The sequence below is a fragment of the Hyla sarda genome, unplaced genomic scaffold (genome assembly GCF_029499605.1).
Source record: "Hyla sarda isolate aHylSar1 unplaced genomic scaffold, aHylSar1.hap1 scaffold_919, whole genome shotgun sequence".
In the NCBI taxonomy this organism is placed as follows: domain Eukaryota; kingdom Metazoa; phylum Chordata; class Amphibia; order Anura; family Hylidae; genus Hyla; species Hyla sarda.
Window position 1 is genome coordinate 35,790 of NW_026610948.1, and position 16,683 is coordinate 52,472.

The following is a 16,683-nucleotide window of genomic DNA, read 5'->3' on the forward strand; positions in this document are numbered from 1 at the left end:
GGTTGAACTTGATGGACATATGTCTTTTTTCGACCGTACTAACTATGTAACTATGTAACATAACATGGGGGGGGTCTCCTGGCTGTTCACACAGGTGTGTCATTGCTGTACATTGACCATGCATTGCTTCTGTGGTATTGCAAAGGCAAAGACAAATGCTTCCAGCCATCCATTGCACTAATGGATTGGTCATCAGCTGGCTGTCTATGTCCCGCATCAATATAGACCAAAGTACAGAGGGTTAGGCTATGCTATTGTGCACCTACCTGATGCATCAGAAGGTGCAAGGCCCTTGCTAAATTCTGTGCACAGACTTTGAGATCTATACTTTAGACTGTATCTAAACCTGCTCCAACATGGACTGACATTCTGGCCTACTTTCAGCCGATGCGACTTGTCTGCCGCTGAACAGTCGCTTTTTATGTATTCAGCACCTATGTATAATGTTGTAAAAATGCTCTAGAAGCTAAAGTCGCAGAAATGTCACACATATTTGGCCTGCAACTTTCTGTGCGACAAATTCAGACAGGAAAAATCAGTATAAATCCTTAGAAAATTATCCCCCAGTGTCTCCATCTGCTGGCGGTATTGAATAAGCATTGCTGCACTGATGGGGTATGCATTAGACGAAAAAAAAGAAGAAAAAGAAGAATAATACGCCCAGAAAAGAGGCGAAAAGGAGAAAAACGTAAAAAAACGTGAAAAAAAAGTAAGAGGAAGAGAAGGGAAAAAAAGGTGGAAATGGGTTTAAAAGTGATTTCGGCGGAGAAATATATATATATATATATATATATATATATATATATATACGCGCACACACACACATATATATAAACGTATTCTCCGTTGAGATATTGCAGCCGCTGCTGTGTCCAGGCCCAGGAGCCTTAGCACTGTGCTGTGATGTCACTCAATACCACTGACATCACTAGGTGTAAACAACATCTCTCCTTTGCTGTGTATGTGACTATGGAGCTGTTTGGTGATGTCGTCTATTATGGCCTTCATAGAAGCAACAGGAGATTGTTGCATCCATCTAGAACCCTCAGAACTACAGTGCTATGATGTCACTCACTTCCACAGGCCTTGCAGAGTGTAAACAACAACAACCCAGCTTTGTTGTGTATGTAACCATAGGGATTTGTGATGTCACCTAGAACCTTCACAGCAGCGACAGCTTTATGAGGAGCATCAGCACTGCTCTGCCTGAGCAGAACCATCACCGCCATAGGTTGTCAAATAACCCGGATTTAACCCACACAGGTAAGTCCAATGGGGTGCAGGCATGTCCTCTATGCTTACAGCTTCCCGTGGGTGTTGGTTTGATACCGTTTGGGGACAGCCAAGGAGGCATCTGCAGGCAACAAAGGTAGGTGTGTGCTTGTGTGTGTGTTTCCTATGCAGATCCTAAGCCCAGTGTCACATGCAAGTAGGAGGAGTAAGAAGGGTTCCTGGCAAATCCGGGTTATGGATTGCATTTAAAAAGGCCCCGTGGGAGTGCAATGGGCCCCTGTCTTGCTGCTTAGCAATAATGGTATGGGTTTAGGTTCTGCTGTGTGTACTGGTGGTTGACTGCCCCCCAGCCCAGAGTGTGCATGGAAAATTGTCTGGCAGCCTCCCTGACAGCAAGCAGTGATAGTGCCCATGAAGGGGACCTTGTTGGGCCCGCCCCTTTCACGGTTATCGCTTCTCGGCCTTTTGGCTAAGATCAAGTGTAGTATCTGTTCTTATCAGTTTAATATCTGATACGTCCCCTATCTGGGGACCATATATTAAATGGATTTTTGAGAACGGGGGCCGATTTCGAAGCTTGCTTCCGTCGCCCTATGCATTGACCCGATATGGCAGTATCTTCGGGTACAGTGCACCACCCCCTTACAGGGTTAAAAAGAAAGATTCCTACTTTCATTGCTACCTGCTTGCTGGCTAGCCAGCTAGCCAGCCCTGTGGGCCTTGCTGCTGCTGCTGCAGCCAAAAAACAAAAGGTGGTGCTGCTGCTGCTTCTGCTGCTTCTGCTTCTGCTTGTGTCTGGCCGCTGTTGGAGCGTCCAGGCACAGGACTTCTGCTGCTGCTGACTAAATGGCCTCCTTAATTGGATCATTTGAGTAGCCAGCACACCTGTGCAGGTAGGGCATGACATGATAGGCAGCTGCCTTGATAGCGGGTGGGTGCTGAATGTTCCTAATTGACAAAATAAGATTAATGCTTATGAAGAAATATAAAATCTCATCCCTTCCCCAATATCGCGCCACACCCCTACCCCTTAATTCCCTGGTTGAACTTGATGGACATATGTCTTTTTTCGACCGTACTAACTATGTAACTATGTAACATAACATGGGGGGGGTCTCCTGGCTGTTCACACAGGTGTGTCATTGCTGTACATTGACCATGCATTGCTTCTGTGGTATTGCAAAGGCAAAGACAAATGCTTCCAGCCATCCATTGCACTAATGGATTGGTCATCAGCTGGCTGTCTATGTCCCGCATCAATATAGACCAAAGTACAGAGGGTTAGGCTATGCTATTGTGCACCTACCTGATGCATCAGAAGGTGCGAGGCCCTTGCTAAATTCTGTGCACAGACTTTGAGATCTATACTTTAGACTGTATCTAAACCTGCTCCAACATGGACTGACATTCTGGCCTACTTTCAGCCGATGCGACTTGTCTGTCGCTGAACAGTCGCTTTTTATGTATTCAGCACCTATGTATAATGTTGTAAAAATGCTCTAGAAGCTAAAGTCGCAGAAATGTCACACATATTTGGCCTGCAACTTTCTGTGCGACAAATTCAGACAGGAAAAATCAGTATAAATCCTTAGAAAATTATCCCCCAGTGTCTCCATCTGCTGGCGGTATTGAATAAGCATTGCTGCACTGATGGGGTATGCATTAGACGAAAAAAAAGAAGAAAAAGAAGAATAATACGCCCAGAAAAGAGGCGAAAAGGAGAAAAACGTAAAAAAACGTGAAAAAAAAGTAAGAGGAAGAGAAGGGAAAAAAAGGTGGAAATGGGTTTAAAAGTGATTTCGGCGGAGAAATATATATATATATATATATATATATATATATATATATACGCGCACACACACACATATATATAAACGTATTCTCCGTTGAGATATTGCAGCCGCTGCTGTGTCCAGGCCCAGGAGCCTTAGCACTGTGCTGTGATGTCACTCAATACCACTGACATCACTAGGTGTAAACAACATCTCTCCTTTGCTGTGTATGTGACTATGGAGCTGTTTGGTGATGTCGTCTATTATGGCCTTCATAGAAGCAACAGGAGATTGTTGCATCCATCTAGAACCCTCAGAACTACAGTGCTATGATGTCACTCACTTCCACAGGCCTTGCAGAGTGTAAACAACAACAACCCAGCTTTGTTGTGTATGTAACCATAGGGATTTGTGATGTCACCTAGAACCTTCACAGCAGCGACAGCTTTATGAGGAGCATCAGCACTGCTCTGCCTGAGCAGAACCATCACCGCCATAGGTTGTCAAATAACCCGGATTTAACCCACACAGGTAAGTCCAATGGGGTGCAGGCATGTCCTCTATGCTTACAGCTTCCCGTGGGTGTTGGTTTGATACCGTTTGGGGACAGCCAAGGAGGCATCTGCAGGCAACAAAGGTAGGTGTGTGCTTGTGTGTGTGTTTCCTATGCAGATCCTAAGCCCAGTGTCACATGCAAGTAGGAGGAGTAAGAAGGGTTCCTGGCAAATCCGGGTTATGGATTGCATTTAAAAAGGCCCCGTGGGAGTGCAATGGGCCCCTGTCTTGCTGCTTAGCAATAATGGTATGGGTTTAGGTTCTGCTGTGTGTACTGGTGGTTGACTGCCCCCCAGCCCAGAGTGTGCATGGAAAATTGTCTGGCAGCCTCCCTGACAGCAAGCAGTGATAGTGCCCATGAAGGGGACCTTGTTGGGCCCGCCCCTTTCACGGTTATCGCTTCTCGGCCTTTTGGCTAAGATCAAGTGTAGTATCTGTTCTTATCAGTTTAATATCTGATACGTCCCCTATCTGGGGACCATATATTAAATGGATTTTTGAGAACGGGGGCCGATTTCGAAGCTTGCTTCCGTCGCCCTATGCATTGACCCGATATGGCAGTATCTTCGGGTACAGTGCACCACCCCCTTACAGGGTTAAAAAGAAAGATTCCTACTTTCATTGCTACCTGCTTGCTGGCTAGCCAGCTAGCCAGCCCTGTGGGCCTTGCTGCTGCTGCTGCAGCCAAAAAACAAAAGGTGGTGCTGCTGCTGCTTCTGCTGCTTCTGCTTCTGCTTCTGCTTGTGTCTGGCCGCTGTTGGAGCGTCCAGGCACAGGACTTCTGCTGCTGCTGACTAAATGGCCTCCTTAATTGGATCATTTGAGTAGCCAGCACACCTGTGCAGGTAGGGCATGACATGATAGGCAGCTGCCTTGATAGCGGGTGGGTGCTGAATGTTCCTAATTGACAAAATAAGATTAATGCTTATGAAGAAATATAAAATCTCATCCCTTCCCCAATATCGCGCCACACCCCTACCCCTTAATTCCCTGGTTGAACTTGATGGACATATGTCTTTTTTCGACCGTACTAACTATGTAACTATGTAACATAACATGGGGGGGGTCTCCTGGCTGTTCACACAGGTGTGTCATTGCTGTACATTGACCATGCATTGCTTCTGTGGTATTGCAAAGGCAAAGACAAATGCTTCCAGCCATCCATTGCACTAATGGATTGGTCATCAGCTGGCTGTCTATGTCCCGCATCAATATAGACCAAAGTACAGAGGGTTAGGCTATGCTATTGTGCACCTACCTGATGCATCAGAAGGTGCGAGGCCCTTGCTAAATTCTGTGCACAGACTTTGAGATCTATACTTTAGACTGTATCTAAACCTGCTCCAACATGGACTGACATTCTGGCCTACTTTCAGCCGATGCGACTTGTCTGCCGCTGAACAGTCGCTTTTTATGTATTCAGCACCTATGTATAATGTTGTAAAAATGCTCTAGAAGCTAAAGTCGCAGAAATGTCACACATATTTGGCCTGCAACTTTCTGTGCGACAAATTCAGACAGGAAAAATCAGTATAAATCCTTAGAAAATTATCCCCCAGTGTCTCCATCTGCTGGCGGTATTGAATAAGCATTGCTGCACTGATGGGGTATGCATTAGACGAAAAAAAAGAAGAAAAAGAAGAATAATACGCCCAGAAAAGAGGCGAAAAGGAGAAAAACGTAAAAAAACGTGAAAAAAAAGTAAGAGGAAGAGAAGGGAAAAAAAGGTGGAAATGGGTTTAAAAGTGATTTCGGCGGAGAAATATATATATATATATATATATATATATATATATATATATACGCGCACACACACACATATATATAAACGTATTCTCCGTTGAGATATTGCAGCCGCTGCTGTGTCCAGGCCCAGGAGCCTTAGCACTGTGCTGTGATGTCACTCAATACCACTGACATCACTAGGTGTAAACAACATCTCTCCTTTGCTGTGTATGTGACTATGGAGCTGTTTGGTGATGTCGTCTATTATGGCCTTCATAGAAGCAACAGGAGATTGTTGCATCCATCTAGAACCCTCAGAACTACGGTGCTATGATGTCACTCACTTCCACAGGCCTTGCAGAGTGTAAACAACAACAACCCAGCTTTGTTGTGTATGTAACCATAGGGATTTGTGATGTCACCTAGAACCTTCACAGCAGCGACAGCTTTATGAGGAGCATCAGCACTGCTCTGCCTGAGCAGAACCATCACCGCCATAGGTTGTCAAATAACCCGGATTTAACCCACACAGGTAAGTCCAATGGGGTGCAGGCATGTCCTCTATGCTTACAGCTTCCCGTGGGTGTTGGTTTGATACCGTTTGGGGACAGCCAAGGAGGCATCTGCAGGCAACAAAGGTAGGTGTGTGCTTGTGTGTGTGTTTCCTATGCAGATCCTAAGCCCAGTGTCACATGCAAGTAGGAGGAGTAAGAAGGGTTCCTGGCAAATCCGGGTTATGGATTGCATTTAAAAAGGCCCCGTGGGAGTGCAATGGGCCCCTGTCTTGCTGCTTAGCAATAATGGTATGGGTTTAGGTTCTGCTGTGTGTACTGGTGGTTGACTGCCCCCCAGCCCAGAGTGTGCATGGAAAATTGTCTGGCAGCCTCCCTGACAGCAAGCAGTGATAGTGCCCATGAAGGGGACCTTGTTGGGCCCGCCCCTTTCACGGTTATCGCTTCTCGGCCTTTTGGCTAAGATCAAGTGTAGTATCTGTTCTTATCAGTTTAATATCTGATACGTCCCCTATCTGGGGACCATATATTAAATGGATTTTTGAGAACGGGGGCCGATTTCGAAGCTTGCTTCCGTCGCCCTATGCATTGACCCGATATGGCAGTATCTTCGGGTACAGTGCACCACCCCCTTACAGGGTTAAAAAGAAAGATTCCTACTTTCATTGCTACCTGCTTGCTGGATAGCCAGCTAGCCAGCCCTGTGGGCCTTGCTGCTGCTGCTGCAGCCAAAAAACAAAAGGTGGTGCTGCTGCTGCTTCTGCTGCTTCTGCTTCTGCTTGTGTCTGGCCGCTGTTGGAGCGTCCAGGCACAGGACTTCTGCTGCTGCTGACTAAATGGCCTCCTTAATTGGATCATTTGAGTAGCCAGCACACCTGTGCAGGTAGGGCATGACATGATAGGCAGCTGCCTTGATAGCGGGTGGGTGCTGAATGTTCCTAATTGACAAAATAAGATTAATGCTTATGAAGAAATATAAAATCTCATCCCTTCCCCAATATCGCGCCACACCCCTACCCCTTAATTCCCTGGTTGAACTTGATGGACATATGTCTTTTTTCGACCGTACTAACTATGTAACTATGTAACATAACATGGGGGGGGTCTCCTGGCTGTTCACACAGGTGTGTCATTGCTGTACATTGACCATGCATTGCTTCTGTGGTATTGCAAAGGCAAAGACAAATGCTTCCAGCCATCCATTGCACTAATGGATTGGTCATCAGCTGGCTGTCTATGTCCCGCATCAATATAGACCAAAGTACAGAGGGTTAGGCTATGCTATTGTGCACCTACCTGATGCATCAGAAGGTGCGAGGCCCTTGCTAAATTCTGTGCACAGACTTTGAGATCTATACTTTAGACTGTATCTAAACCTGCTCCAACATGGACTGACATTCTGGCCTACTTTCAGCCGATGCGACTTGTCTGCCGCTGAACAGTCGCTTTTTATGTATTCAGCACCTATGTATAATGTTGTAAAAATGCTCTAGAAGCTAAAGTCGCAGAAATGTCACACATATTTGGCCTGCAACTTTCTGTGCGACAAATTCAGACAGGAAAAATCAGTATAAATCCTTAGAAAATTATCCCCCAGTGTCTCCATCTGCTGGCGGTATTGAATAAGCATTGCTGCACTGATGGGGTATGCATTAGACGAAAAAAAAGAAGAAAAAGAAGAATAATACGCCCAGAAAAGAGGCGAAAAGGAGAAAAACGTAAAAAAACGTGAAAAAAAAGTAAGAGGAAGAGAAGGGAAAAAAAGGTGGAAATGGGTTTAAAAGTGATTTCGGCGGAGAAATATATATATATATATATATATATATATATATATATATATACGCGCACACACACACATATATATAAACGTATTCTCCGTTGAGATATTGCAGCCGCTGCTGTGTCCAGGCCCAGGAGCCTTAGCACTGTGCTGTGATGTCACTCAATACCACTGACATCACTAGGTGTAAACAACATCTCTCCTTTGCTGTGTATGTGACTATGGAGCTGTTTGGTGATGTCGTCTATTATGGCCTTCATAGAAGCAACAGGAGATTGTTGCATCCATCTAGAACCCTCAGAACTACAGTGCTATGATGTCACTCACTTCCACAGGCCTTGCAGAGTGTAAACAACAACAACCCAGCTTTGTTGTGTATGTAACCATAGGGATTTGTGATGTCACCTAGAACCTTCACAGCAGCGACAGCTTTATGAGGAGCATCAGCACTGCTCTGCCTGAGCAGAACCATCACCGCCATAGGTTGTCAAATAACCCGGATTTAACCCACACAGGTAAGTCCAATGGGGTGCAGGCATGTCCTCTATGCTTACAACTTCCCGTGGGTGTTGGTTTGATACCGTTTGGGGACAGCCAAGGAGGCATCTGCAGGCAACAAAGGTAGGTGTGTGCTTGTGTGTGTGTTTCCTATGCAGATCCTAAGCCCAGTGTCACATGCAAGTAGGAGGAGTAAGAAGGGTTCCTGGCAAATCCGGGTTATGGATTGCATTTAAAAAGGCCCCGTGGGAGTGCAATGGGCCCCTGTCTTGCTGCTTAGCAATAATGGTATGGGTTTAGGTTCTGCTGTGTGTACTGGTGGTTGACTGCCCCCCAGCCCAGAGTGTGCATGGAAAATTGTCTGGCAGCCTCCCTGACAGCAAGCAGTGATAGTGCCCATGAAGGGGACCTTGTTGGGCCCGCCCCTTTCACGGTTATCGCTTCTCGGCCTTTTGGCTAAGATCAAGTGTAGTATCTGTTCTTATCAGTTTAATATCTGATACGTCCCCTATCTGGGGACCATATATTAAATGGATTTTTGAGAACGGGGGCCGATTTCGAAGCTTGCTTCCGTCGCCCTATGCATTGACCCGATATGGCAGTATCTTCGGGTACAGTGCACCACCCCCTTACAGGGTTAAAAAGAAAGATTCCTACTTTCATTGCTACCTGCTTGCTGGCTAGCCAGCTAGCCAGCCCTGTGGGCCTTGCTGCTGCTGCTGCAGCCAAAAAACAAAAGGTGGTGCTGCTGCTGCTTCTGCTGCTTCTGCTTCTGCTTGTGTCTGGCCGCTGTTGGAGCGTCCAGGCACAGGACTTCTGCTGCTGCTGACTAAATGGCCTCCTTAATTGGATCATTTGAGTAGCCAGCACACCTGTGCAGGTAGGGCATGACATGATAGGCAGCTGCCTTGATAGCGGGTGGGTGCTGAATGTTCCTAATTGACAAAATAAGATTAATGCTTATGAAGAAATATAAAATCTCATCCCTTCCCCAATATCGCGCCACACCCCTACCCCTTAATTCCCTGGTTGAACTTGATGGACATATGTCTTTTTTCGACCGTACTAACTATGTAACTATGTAACATAACATGGGGGGGGTCTCCTGGCTGTTCACACAGGTGTGTCATTGCTGTACATTGACCATGCATTGCTTCTGTGGTATTGCAAAGGCAAAGACAAATGCTTCCAGCCATCCATTGCACTAATGGATTGGTCATCAGCTGGCTGTCTATGTCCCGCATCAATATAGACCAAAGTACAGAGGGTTAGGCTATGCTATTGTGCACCTACCTGATGCATCAGAAGGTGCGAGGCCCTTGCTAAATTCTGTGCACAGACTTTGAGATCTATACTTTAGACTGTATCTAAACCTGCTCCAACATGGACTGACATTCTGGCCTACTTTCAGCCGATGCGACTTGTCTGTCGCTGAACAGTCGCTTTTTATGTATTCAGCACCTATGTATAATGTTGTAAAAATGCTCTAGAAGCTAAAGTCGCAGAAATGTCACACATATTTGGCCTGCAACTTTCTGTGCGACAAATTCAGACAGGAAAAATCAGTATAAATCCTTAGAAAATTATCCCCCAGTGTCTCCATCTGCTGGCGGTATTGAATAAGCATTGCTGCACTGATGGGGTATGCATTAGACGAAAAAAAAGAAGAAAAAGAAGAATAATACGCCCAGAAAAGAGGCGAAAAGGAGAAAAACGTAAAAAAACGTGAAAAAAAAGTAAGAGGAAGAGAAGGGAAAAAAAGGTGGAAATGGGTTTAAAAGTGATTTCGGCGGAGAAATATATATATATATATATATATATATATATATATATATATATATACGCGCACACACACACATATATATAAACGTATTCTCCGTTGAGATATTGCAGCCGCTGCTGTGTCCAGGCCCAGGAGCCTTAGCACTGTGCTGTGATGTCACTCAATACCACTGACATCACTAGGTGTAAACAACATCTCTCCTTTGCTGTGTATGTGACTATGGAGCTGTTTGGTGATGTCGTCTATTATGGCCTTCATAGAAGCAACAGGAGATTGTTGCATCCATCTAGAACCCTCAGAACTACAGTGCTATGATGTCACTCACTTCCACAGGCCTTGCAGAGTGTAAACAACAACAACCCAGCTTTGTTGTGTATGTAACCATAGGGATTTGTGATGTCACCTAGAACCTTCACAGCAGCGACAGCTTTATGAGGAGCATCAGCACTGCTCTGCCTGAGCAGAACCATCACCGCCATAGGTTGTCAAATAACCCGGATTTAACCCACACAGGAAAGTCCAATGGGGTGCAGGCATGTCCTCTATGCTTACAGCTTCCCGTGGGTGTTGGTTTGATACCGTTTGGGGACAGCCAAGGAGGCATCTGCAGGCAACAAAGGTAGGTGTGTGCTTGTGTGTGTGTTTCCTATGCAGATCCTAAGCCCAGTGTCACATGCAAGTAGGAGGAGTAAGAAGGGTTCCTGGCAAATCCGGGTTATGGATTGCATTTAAAAAGGCCCCGTGGGAGTGCAATGGGCCCCTGTCTTGCTGCTTAGCAATAATGGTATGGGTTTAGGTTCTGCTGTGTGTACTGGTGGTTGACTGCCCCCCAGCCCAGAGTGTGCATGGAAAATTGTCTGGCAGCCTCCCTGACAGCAAGCAGTGATAGTGCCCATGAAGGGGACCTTGTTGGGCCCGCCCCTTTCACGGTTATCGCTTCTCGGCCTTTTGGCTAAGATCAAGTGTAGTATCTGTTCTTATCAGTTTAATATCTGATACGTCCCCTATCTGGGGACCATATATTAAATGGATTTTTGAGAACGGGGGCCGATTTCGAAGCTTGCTTCCGTCGCCCTATGCATTGACCCGATATGGCAGTATCTTCGGGTACAGTGCACCACCCCCTTACAGGGTTAAAAAGAAAGATTCCTACTTTCATTGCTACCTGCTTGCTGGCTAGCCAGCTAGCCAGCCCTGTGGGCCTTGCTGCTGCTGCTGCTGCAGCCAAAAAACAAAAGGTGGTGCTGCTGCTGCTTCTGCTGCTTCTGCTTCTGCTTGTGTCTGGCCGCTGTTGGAGCGTCCAGGCACAGGACTTCTGCTGCTGCTGACTAAATGGCCTCCTTAATTGGATCATTTGAGTAGCCAGCACACCTGTGCAGGTAGGGCATGACATGATAGGCAGCTGCCTTGATAGCGGGTGGGTGCTGAATGTTCCTAATTGACAAAATAAGATTAATGCTTATGAAGAAATATAAAATCTCATCCCTTCCCCAATATCGCGCCACACCCCTACCCCTTAATTCCCTGGTTGAACTTGATGGACATATGTCTTTTTTCGACCGTACTAACTATGTAACTATGTAACATAACATGGGGGGGGTCTCCTGGCTGTTCACACAGGTGTGTCATTGCTGTACATTGACCATGCATTGCTTCTGTGGTATTGCAAAGGCAAAGACAAATGCTTCCAGCCATCCATTGCACTAATGGATTGGTCATCAGCTGGCTGTCTATGTCCCGCATCAATATAGACCAAAGTACAGAGGGTTAGGCTATGCTATTGTGCACCTACCTGATGCATCAGAAGGTGCGAGGCCCTTGCTAAATTCTGTGCACAGACTTTGAGATCTATACTTTAGACTGTATCTAAACCTGCTCCAACATGGACTGACATTCTGGCCTACTTTCAGCCGATGCGACTTGTCTGTCGCTGAACAGTCGCTTTTTATGTATTCAGCACCTATGTATAATGTTGTAAAAATGCTCTAGAAGCTAAAGTCGCAGAAATGTCACACATATTTGGCCTGCAACTTTCTGTGCGACAAATTCAGACAGGAAAAATCAGTATAAATCCTTAGAAAATTATCCCCCAGTGTCTCCATCTGCTGGCGGTATTGAATAAGCATTGCTGCACTGATGGGGTATGCATTAGACGAAAAAAAAGAAGAAAAAGAAGAATAATACGCCCAGAAAAGAGGCGAAAAGGAGAAAAACGTAAAAAAACGTGAAAAAAAAGTAAGAGGAAGAGAAGGGAAAAAAAGGTGGAAATGGGTTTAAAAGTGATTTCGGCGGAGATATATATATATATATATATATATATATATATATATATATACGCGCACACACACACATATATATATATAAACGTATTCTCCGTTGAGATATTGCAGCCGCTGCTGTGTCCAGGCCCAGGAGCCTTAGCACTGTGCTGTGATGTCACTCAATACCACTGACATCACTAGGTGTAAACAACATCTCTCCTTTGCTGTGTATGTGACTATGGAGCTGTTTGGTGATGTCGTCTATTATGGCCTTCATAGAAGCAACAGGAGATTGTTGCATCCATCTAGAACCCTCAGAACTACAGTGCTATGATGTCACTCACTTCCACAGGCCTTGCAGAGTGTAAACAACAACAACCCAGCTTTGTTGTGTATGTAACCATAGGGATTTGTGATGTCACCTAGAACCTTCACAGCAGCGACAGCTTTATGAGGAGCATCAGCACTGCTCTGCCTGAGCAGAACCATCACCGCCATAGGTTGTCAAATAACCCGGATTTAACCCACACAGGTAAGTCCAATGGGGTGCAGGCATGTCCTCTATGCTTACAGCTTCCCGTGGGTGTTGGTTTGATACCGTTTGGGGACAGCCAAGGAGGCATCTGCAGGCAACAAAGGTAGGTGTGTGCTTGTGTGTGTGTTTCCTATGCAGATCCTAAGCCCAGTGTCACATGCAAGTAGGAGGAGTAAGAAGGGTTCCTGGCAAATCCGGGTTATGGATTGCATTTAAAAAGGCCCCGTGGGAGTGCAATGGGCCCCTGTCTTGCTGCTTAGCAATAATGGTATGGGTTTAGGTTCTGCTGTGTGTACTGGTGGTTGACTGCCCCCCAGCCCAGAGTGTGCATGGAAAATTGTCTGGCAGCCTCCCTGACAGCAAGCAGTGATAGTGCCCATGAAGGGGACCTTGTTGGGCCCGCCCCTTTCACGGTTATCGCTTCTCGGCCTTTTGGCTAAGATCAAGTGTAGTATCTGTTCTTATCAGTTTAATATCTGATACGTCCCCTATCTGGGGACCATATATTAAATGGATTTTTGAGAACGGGGGCCGATTTCGAAGCTTGCTTCCGTCGCCCTATGCATTGACCCGATATGGCAGTATCTTCGGGTACAGTGCACCACCCCCTTACAGGGTTAAAAAGAAAGATTCCTACTTTCATTGCTACCTGCTTGCTGGCTAGCCAGCTAGCCAGCCCTGTGGGCCTTGCTGCTGCTGCTGCAGCCAAAAAACAAAAGGTGGTGCTGCTGCTGCTTCTGCTGCTTCTGCTTCTGCTTGTGTCTGGCCGCTGTTGGAGCGTCCAGGCACAGGACTTCTGCTGCTGCTGACTAAATGGCCTCCTTAATTGGATCATTTGAGTAGCCAGCACACCTGTGCAGGTAGGGCATGACATGATAGGCAGCTGCCTTGATAGCGGGTGGGTGCTGAATGTTCCTAATTGACAAAATAAGATTAATGCTAATATAAAATCTCATCCCTTCCCCAATATCGCGCCACACCCCTACCCCTTAATTCCCTGGTTGAACTTGATGGACATATGTCTTTTTTCGACCGTACTAACTATGTAACTATGTAACATAACATGGGGGGGGTCTCCTGGCTGTTCACACAGGTGTGTCATTGCTGTACATTGACCATGCATTGCTTCTGTGGTATTGCAAAGGCAAAGACAAATGCTTCCAGCCATCCATTGCACTAATGGATTGGTCATCAGCTGGCTGTCTATGTCCCGCATCAATATAGACCAAAGTACAGAGGGTTAGGCTATGCTATTGTGCACCTACCTGATGCATCAGAAGGTGCGAGGCCCTTGCTAAATTCTGTGCACAGACTTTGAGATCTATACTTTAGACTGTATCTAAACCTGCTCCAACATGGACTGACATTCTGGCCTACTTTCAGCCGATGCGACTTGTCTGCCGCTGAACAGTCGCTTTTTATGTATTCAGCACCTATGTATAATGTTGTAAAAATGCTCTAGAAGCTAAAGTCGCAGAAATGTCACACATATTTGGCCTGCAACTTTCTGTGCGACAAATTCAGACAGGAAAAATCAGTATAAATCCTTAGAAAATTATCCCCCAGTGTCTCCATCTGCTGGCGGTATTGAATAAGCATTGCTGCACTGATGGGGTATGCATTAGACGAAAAAAAAGAAGAAAAAGAAGAATAATACGCCCAGAAAAGAGGCGAAAAGGAGAAAAACGTAAAAATACGTGAAAAAAAAGTAAGAGGAAGAGAAGGGAAAAAAAGGTGGAAATGGGTTTAAAAGTGATTTCGGCGGAGAAATATATATATATATATATATATATATATATATATATATATATATACGCGCACACACACACATATATATAAACGTATTCTCCGTTGAGATATTGCAGCCGCTGCTGTGTCCAGGCCCAGGAGCCTTAGCACTGTGCTGTGATGTCACTCAATACCACTGACATCACTAGGTGTAAACAACATCTCTCCTTTGCTGTGTATGTGACTATGGAGCTGTTTGGTGATGTCGTCTATTATGGCCTTCATAGAAGCAACAGGAGATTGTTGCATCCATCTAGAACCCTCAGAACTACAGTGCTATGATGTCACTCACTTCCACAGGCCTTGCAGAGTGTAAACAACAACAACCCAGCTTTGTTGTGTATGTAACCATAGGGATTTGTGATGTCACCTAGAACCTTCACAGCAGCGACAGCTTTATGAGGAGCATCAGCACTGCTCTGCCTGAGCAGAACCATCACCGCCATAGGTTGTCAAATAACCCGGATTTAACCCACACAGGTAAGTCCAATGGGGTGCAGGCATGTCCTCTATGCTTACAGCTTCCCGTGGGTGTTGGTTTGATACCGTTTGGGGACAGCCAAGGAGGCATCTGCAGGCAACAAAGGTAGGTGTGTGCTTGTGTGTGTGTTTCCTATGCAGATCCTAAGCCCAGTGTCACATGCAAGTAGGAGGAGTAAGAAGGGTTCCTGGCAAATCCGGGTTATGGATTGCATTTAAAAAGGCCCCGTGGGAGTGCAATGGGCCCCTGTCTTGCTGCTTAGCAATAATGGTATGGGTTTAGGTTCTGCTGTGTGTACTGGTGGTTGACTGCCCCCCAGCCCAGAGTGTGCATGGAAAATTGTCTGGCAGCCTCCCTGACAGCAAGCAGTGATAGTGCCCATGAAGGGGACCTTGTTGGGCCCGCCCCTTTCACGGTTATCGCTTCTCGGCCTTTTGGCTAAGATCAAGTGTAGTATCTGTTCTTATCAGTTTAATATCTGATACGTCCCCTATCTGGGGACCATATATTAAATGGATTTTTGAGAACGGGGGCCGATTTCGAAGCTTGCTTCCGTCGCCCTATGCATTGACCCGATATGGCAGTATCTTCGGGTACAGTGCACCACCCCCTTACAGGGTTAAAAAGAAAGATTCCTACTTTCATTGCTACCTGCTTGCTGGCTAGCCAGCTAGCCAGCCCTGTGGGCCTTGCTGCTGCTGCTGCAGCCAAAAAACAAAAGGTGGTGCTGCTGCTGCTTCTGCTGCTTCTGCTTCTGCTTGTGTCTGGCCGCTGTTGGAGCGTCCAGGCACAGGACTTCTGCTGCTGCTGACTAAATGGCCTCCTTAATTGGATCATTTGAGTAGCCAGCACACCTGTGCAGGTAGGGCATGACATGATAGGCAGCTGCCTTGATAGCGGGTGGGTGCTGAATGTTCCTAATTGACAAAATAAGATTAATGCTTATGAAGAAATATAAAATCTCATCCCTTCCCCAATATCGCGCCACACCCCTACCCCTTAATTCCCTGGTTGAACTTGATGGACATATGTCTTTTTTCGACCGTACTAACTATGTAACTATGTAACATAACATGGGGGGGGTCTCCTGGCTGTTCACACAGGTGTGTCATTGCTGTACATTGACCATGCATTGCTTCTGTGGTATTGCAAAGGCAAAGACAAATGCTTCCAGCCATCCATTGCACTAATGGATTGGTCATCAGCTGGCTGTCTATGTCCCGCATCAATATAGACCAAAGTACAGAGGGTTAGGCTATGCTATTGTGCACCTACCTGATGCATCAGAAGGTGCGAGGCCCTTGCTAAATTCTGTGCACAGACTTTGAGATCTATACTTTAGACTGTATCTAAACCTGCTCCAACATGGACTGACATTCTGGCCTACTTTCAGCCGATGCGACTTGTCTGCCGCTGAACAGTCGCTTTTTATGTATTCAGCACCTATGTATAATGTTGTAAAAATGCTCTAGAAGCTAAAGTCGCAGAAATGTCACACATATTTGGCCTGCAACTTTCTGTGCGACAAATTCAGACAGGAAAAATCAGTATAAATCCTTAGAAAATTATCCCCCAGTGTCTCCATCTGCTGGCGGTATTGAATAAGCATTGCTGCACTGATGGGGTATGCATTAGACGAAAAAAAAGAAGAAAAAGAAGAATAATACGCCCAGAAAAGAGGCGAAAAGGAGAAAAACGTAAAAAAACGTGAAAAAAAAGTAAGAGGAAGAGAAGGGAAAAAAAGGTGGAAATGGGTTTAA

At 45.8% G+C, this 16,683-nt stretch overlaps 7 non-coding genes across 7 annotated transcripts; all 7 read left to right on the forward strand.

The window, feature by feature from the left end:
* Window positions 1–1,682: 1,682 nt before the first annotated feature.
* LOC130349585 (U2 spliceosomal RNA) lies at window positions 1,683–1,873 on the forward strand. The gene has a single exon (XR_008886877.1). It is a non-coding gene; the product is annotated as a U2 spliceosomal RNA (small nuclear RNA).
* Window positions 1,874–3,955: 2,082 nt separating this feature from the next.
* Window positions 3,956–4,146, forward strand: LOC130349586 (U2 spliceosomal RNA). Its single transcript, XR_008886878.1, has one exon. It is a non-coding gene; the product is annotated as a U2 spliceosomal RNA (small nuclear RNA).
* A 2,090-nt stretch (window positions 4,147–6,236) lies between these two features.
* LOC130349587 (U2 spliceosomal RNA) lies at window positions 6,237–6,427 on the forward strand. Its single transcript, XR_008886879.1, has one exon. It is a non-coding gene; the product is annotated as a U2 spliceosomal RNA (small nuclear RNA).
* Window positions 6,428–8,511: 2,084 nt separating this feature from the next.
* On the forward strand, window positions 8,512–8,702 carry LOC130349589 (U2 spliceosomal RNA). The gene has a single exon (XR_008886880.1). It is a non-coding gene; the product is annotated as a U2 spliceosomal RNA (small nuclear RNA).
* A 2,088-nt stretch (window positions 8,703–10,790) lies between these two features.
* On the forward strand, window positions 10,791–10,981 carry LOC130349590 (U2 spliceosomal RNA). The gene has a single exon (XR_008886881.1). It is a non-coding gene; the product is annotated as a U2 spliceosomal RNA (small nuclear RNA).
* A 2,089-nt stretch (window positions 10,982–13,070) lies between these two features.
* LOC130349591 (U2 spliceosomal RNA) lies at window positions 13,071–13,261 on the forward strand. The gene has a single exon (XR_008886882.1). It is a non-coding gene; the product is annotated as a U2 spliceosomal RNA (small nuclear RNA).
* Window positions 13,262–15,341: 2,080 nt separating this feature from the next.
* On the forward strand, window positions 15,342–15,532 carry LOC130349592 (U2 spliceosomal RNA). Its single transcript, XR_008886883.1, has one exon. It is a non-coding gene; the product is annotated as a U2 spliceosomal RNA (small nuclear RNA).
* The last annotated feature ends 1,151 nt before the right edge of the window (window positions 15,533–16,683 follow it).